The sequence below is a fragment of the Siniperca chuatsi genome, linkage group LG8 (assembly GCF_020085105.1).
Source record: "Siniperca chuatsi isolate FFG_IHB_CAS linkage group LG8, ASM2008510v1, whole genome shotgun sequence".
NCBI classification, from domain to species: Eukaryota; Metazoa; Chordata; class Actinopteri; order Centrarchiformes; family Sinipercidae; genus Siniperca; species Siniperca chuatsi.
Window position 1 is genome coordinate 16,101,557 of NC_058049.1, and position 6,000 is coordinate 16,107,556.

The 6,000-nt window shown below is 42.5% G+C and overlaps 1 pseudogene; it reads right to left on the reverse strand.

Moving 5' to 3' along the window:
• Window positions 1-157: 157 nt before the first annotated feature.
• Window positions 158-3,600, reverse strand: LOC122880036 (annotated as a pseudogene).
• Window positions 3,601-6,000: the final 2,400 nt, after the last annotated feature.

Here is a 6,000-nt window from a genome sequence, read left to right on the forward strand (position 1 = left end):
GTTAATGATAGTATTTCTTTACCTTATTGATGATGTTTGATTGATGTGCTACATATGTACGTTTTTATATATCAAAATACTGTACATCTTGAGGCTAATAAGCAGTCAGGAAATAGCATATTTTTATGATAGCATTGTTAAGTTTTATAAGCATTCATCACAAATGGCCTACCTTGTCTTTATTAGGTAAAGTCTGAGTCCGGGTAAAAGTGTCCCCTCCGTTAATACTGATCAGCTCTGCATCTACAGGCGGAAACGGTGCGGGGAAAACCACTACGTCACTCTTCAGTGTGTCTGAGCTGAAACACACGTCATACTGCTGAGTAGATTTAGAGTAAGACCAGCTCCCGTCAGGGTGGGTGGTGATCATCGGGCGCTGTACCTGCTGAAAGGGCCGTCTGTCCTGTGGCATCTGACAGCTATTAAACTGATGAGGCTCAGCAGAAAGACCACTGACACCGACACGATGGCGATCAGCAGATACAGGTTTAAATCAGAGAAGCTCTCCTCCTTTACGGGCACGTGTCTGAACTGAGTCTGGATGTCAGCTGTGCTTTCGACCACCACCACATCAATAGACACAGTAGCTGACAGGGAGGGTTGTCCGCTATCAGAGACCAACACCACCAAGGGGTGAGTTTTCAGGTCATTGTCACTCATCCTCCTCTTAGTCCGGATCTCCCCGGTGCTGGTTCCGATCCGGAAGAGGTTGTTTCCTTTGGGCTCAGACAGGTGATAAGACAGCAGCGCGTTGTATCCAGAGTCTGCGTCTACAGCCCTGATCTTTGCCACAAAGTATCCCGCTTCAGCAGAATAGGGGATGCTCACTGTTAACGGAGCCGTGCTTCGAATAGGGCGCGAGGATCGCGGGACTGTTGTCATTCTCATCCAGGATACAAACGTTCACAGTCACGTTGCTGCTGAGCGGAGGGACACCAGAGTCTGTGGCCTGAACTTTAAACTGAAACGTCTTTAACTCCTCGTAGTTAAAAGACTGCAGGCTGACTATATCTCCAGTCTCTGAGTTGATGTTTAAAACGGATGAAATTGGAATATTTCTTTGATAACTATCTAACAATTTGTAAGTCAACTTTGCATTACTGTCCAAATCGGGATCAAATGCATTTATTGTATAAATGACGGAGCCTATTGGACTGTTTTCTTTCACAAAAACATTAATCACAGGCTCCATAAATCGAGGTGCATTATCATTGACATCAGAAACGTGAACAGTAATGACCCTGATACTGGACAGAGGCGGACTTCCTTCATCTGTGGCTGTAATGGTGACGTTGTAAAGAGAAGTGTTTTCTCTGTCCAGTGGTCCATCTACTACTAATGAATAGTCATTTTTGTAGTTGGACTTCAGTTGAAATGGAACAGCCCCAACTACCTTACAGTTAGTTACACCATTGTTTCCTCCATCTTTATCACTCACTGTAACCAAGGCAACGATTGTCCCCAATTCTGCGTCTTCTTTTACTGGGGTCATAAGTGACGTCACAGATATTTCTGGGGAATTGTCATTCACATCAATGATCTCTATCAGTAGTTTAGCATGTGCACTACGAGGAGAGGTGCCTTGATCCATTGCTTGAACTCTAACCTCATAAGCAGGCGTCTCTTCATAATCTAATGTACCCTTCACAGTGATTTCTCCTGTTTCTGAATTTAGATCAAAAATATTTGATGGATCAATATTTCCTCGTTTGATCAAGGAATACAGGATCTTACTGTTCATTCCCTCGTCTAAATCTGTCGCATTTAACTTTATTACCACAGTTCCGTGTGCAGTATTTTCACGCACACGCACTTTATAAAGCGATTTGCTAAAAATTGGTGTATTATCATTTGCATCCATTACATTAACATTTATCTGCAACGTCCCCGATCTAGGCGGTTTTCCTCCATCTACAGCGGTCAGAATAAGTTTAATAACGGGCTTTTTCTCTCGATCTAAAGCTTTCTGCAGCACTAGCTCAGCAGACACACCGTGATCTCCGCCGCTCTGCACATCAAGAGAGAAATGTTCATTTTGGCTCAGCTTGTAGGTCTTCACGGAGTTGCTGCCTATGTCTGCGTCTACGGCTATTGGGAGAAGATATCGTTCCCCTGGTGACATTGATTCGGATATGTTTAACGAATACGACTTTTCAATGAATTCTGGCGAGTTATCGTTTATGTCTAAAATACTGACCTCAATGCGATGTACATTCATAGGATTGTTTAAAACAGCCTGTATTCTTAAGGAGCATTGTGCCATGTTCGGACAAAGCTCCTCTCTGTCTATCCTCTCATCAACAAAGAGGTTCCCGGTCCGCAAATTCACGTCAAAATATCTCTTACTGTAACTCGAAACAATGCGTAGATTTCTGGTCTCTAGTTCCTGCACATTGAGGTTCAAATCCTTTGCAATATTCCCCACCACGGTGCCTTTGTTCACTTCCTCGGAAATGGAGTAAGACAATTGCGAAGCAGACCAGTCACAAAGACAAAGAAACACAACAATGTGAATCCAGGCATATTCCTCTTTTCCCATCGTTGTACAATAAACACTGAATCCCGTTAATCATGTATTTCCACTGTAAGTATATATCCGTCAAAAACACAACTATCCAGCGGCAGCAGCAACAGCCCTTCTCGCCACAGTACAATCCCCGTGTCTCTCTCAACTGATGGCCAATGACGGTTTTAGGTTTCCTGTGCAGGGAGGAGTTTTACACATATTGTAACAATCGTATTTATGGTCTCCAGCGACATCATGTGGTAAATGACAAATAGGTCAAAATAAATGTGAGTAACAGCCCAGTGATTTGCAGTATTATAAAATATGTGTTATTTAAATGGTTAGCGCATACATTGGCTTCATTGTGTGAAAACAAAATCGAAGGTTATTTGTTAGTCTCATATTTAATATTTAATTGTTTAATCATGCCCTTTTTCAAATGTAAATAAGAAAATTTAAGAAGCCATTCAAGGCTACATAAGTCCCAGTGATGCAGTATATCCAGAAATAACAACAACAATTTAGGTAATTTCAGGCAAAATGTAATCATTTACGTAAAAATATTAATTAATTAATCATTAATCAGTCAACCAACTAATCCTACTCTTACCGTTTTTTACTAGAAAATATAGATGGTTTAACAATAGAAGGATCCAGAGAGCTTAGAGAATCCAAAGGTTGCATAGACTAATTTCAGCACCAAGGAGAGCGCTGTACATTCAGGTTATAAACGCATGGATCCAGTTTACTGATGTGCTGTTTAGAGCCGACACTGTCACATGATCCTGCGTTCAAAGACTCAGATCTCAGGACCTTAAGACATAAAAACATGGGTGCGGGTGCTCTGTCTTTGACGTGTTAAAAAATTGCTAGCTGAATTCCATCACTAATTGAATTTTTATTTATCGGTTCATTTATAAAATGTGCTCACGTGAACAGCGGGAATCGTTGCTATGACAGCTGAGGAGATATAACTACTAGCTTATTTTTCTTGTCCTTGTTTTCAGGTCCTGTTGGCTTGTATATGCACAATCGCACTAAAATCTCATAGCAAAATAAGTAAATCATGGCAAGTGTAAACTGAAAGCACTTCATTGAAAACTGAAGAACACATACCTTGTCTTTATTAGGTAAAGTCTGAGTTCTGGTGAAAGTGTCCCCTCCGTTAATACTGATCAGCTCCGCATCTACAGGCGGAAACGGTGCGGGGAAAACCACTACGTCACTCTTCAGTGTGTCTGAGCTGAAACACACGTCATACTGCTGAGTAGATTTAGAGTAAGACCAGCTCCCGTCAGGGTGGGTGGTGATCATCGGGGCGCTGTACCTGCTGAAAGGGCCGTCTGTCCTGTGGCATCTGACAGCTATTAAACTGATGAGGCTCAGCAGAAAGACCACTGACACCGACACGATGGCGATCAGCAGATACAGGTTTAAATCAGAGAAGCTCTCCTCCTTTACGGGCACGTGTCTGAACTGAGTCTGGATGTCAGCTGTGCTTTCGACCACCACCACATCAATAGACACAGTAGCTGACAGGGAGGGCTCTCCGCTATCAGAGACCAACACCACCAAGGGGTGAGTTTTCAGGTCATTGTCACTCATCCTCCTCTTAGTCCGGATCTCCCCGGTGCTGGTTCCGATCCGGAAGAGGTTGTTTCCTTTGGGCTCAGAGAGGTGATAAGACAGCAGCGCGTTGTATCCAGAGTCTGCGTCTACAGCCCTGATCTTTGCCACAAAGTATCCCGCTTCAGCAGAATAGGGGATGCTCTCACTGTTAACGGAGCCGTGCTCCGAATAGGGCGCGAGGATCGCGGGACTGTTGTCATTCTCATCCAGGATACAAACGTTCACAGTCACGTTGCTGCTGAGCGGAGGAACACCAGAGTCTGTGGCCTGAACTTTAAACTGAAACGTCTTTAACTCCTCGTAGTTAAAAGACTGCAGACTGACTATATCTCCAGTCTCTGAGTTGATGTTTACAACTGTTGAAATTGGAAAACCTTTCGGATAATTATCCATTAATGAATATGTCAATTTAGCATTTTCATTTGCATCTGCATCCTGTGCAGTTGTTCTTGTGATAATATCTCCCACTTTGCTATTCTCTTTCACGTAAATATTTATATTTGCTTCTGGGAAACGGGGCGCGTTGTCATTAATATCAGAAATCTGCACAGTAATTACAGCACTGCTAGAAAGAGGCGGACTACCTTCATCTGTAGCAATAATGGTTACATTGTAATGTGATGCAATCTCTCTGTCAAGGACACCGTCAACTATCAAAGAGTAATAGTTTTTGTAATTTGATGTTAATGTAAAAGGGACTGAATCTTTGATTTTACAAGTGATAAGGCCATTTTGCCCTCCATCTTTATCAGTCACAGTCACCAATGCAACGACTGTTCCAATTTCAGCACTTTCCTTTACTGGACTCATCAGAGAAGTTGTAGAGATTTCTGGTGCATTGTCATTGATATCGACAACCTCTACCAACACTTTAGAATAACCACTGCGAGGGGAAGCGCCCTGGTCTGTTGCTTGTACTCTTAATTCATATGCATTGCTTTCCTCGTAGTCCAAATTAGCTTTTACAACGATTTCACCGTTTTCAGGAATAATTGTGAATTTTTCAGGGGAGTCCACATTTCCTCTTTTCATTAAATAATATCTGATGTCTGAATTTGACCCTTCGTCTAAATCGGTTGCATTTAGTTTCAATATTGTTGTAGTTATGGGTACATTTTCGCTGACTCTTACTTTGTAAAGCGACTTGCTAAAGGAAGGCGTGTTATCATTAACATCTATCACATTCACAAGAATCTGCATAGTGCCAGATCTTGCAGGTTTTCCTCCGTCTACAGCGGTTAATGTTAGTTTAACAATAGGTTGTTTCTCTCGGTCTAAAGCTTTCTGCAGCACTAACTCAGCGGACACACTTTCTCCTCCGCTACTTGTATCTATGGAGAAATGCTCGTACGGACTTAACTTGTAGGTTTTCACTGAATTACTGCCAGTGTCTGCATCTTGAGCTATTGGGAGCGGATACCTCTCTCCCGTCGAAGAAGACTCGGAGATATTAAACACATGGGTTTGCTCGAGGAATGATGGTGCGTTATCATTGATGTCAAGAATGCTGACCTCAATGCGATAAATATTCATAGGATTGTTCAATAGTCCCTCTATATTTAAGGAACATTTAGGTAAATACGGACAAAGCTCTTCACGGTCTATCCTTTCGTTGACAAATAAAGCTCCTGTTCTCAAATTAGCCTCGAAATATTTCTTACTGTATCCCGATACAATCCGAAATCCCCGTTCCTCCAGTTGCTGTGTATGAATGTTTAAATCCTTAGCGAGATTCCCCACCACTGTGCCTTTGTCCACTTCCTCGGAAACGGAGTAGGAAATCTGAGCTGCGGACCAGTCAGATAAACAAAGAAGAATGGCCCACCACGTCCATACGGCCTCTCTAAACTGTTGTCGACTCATCA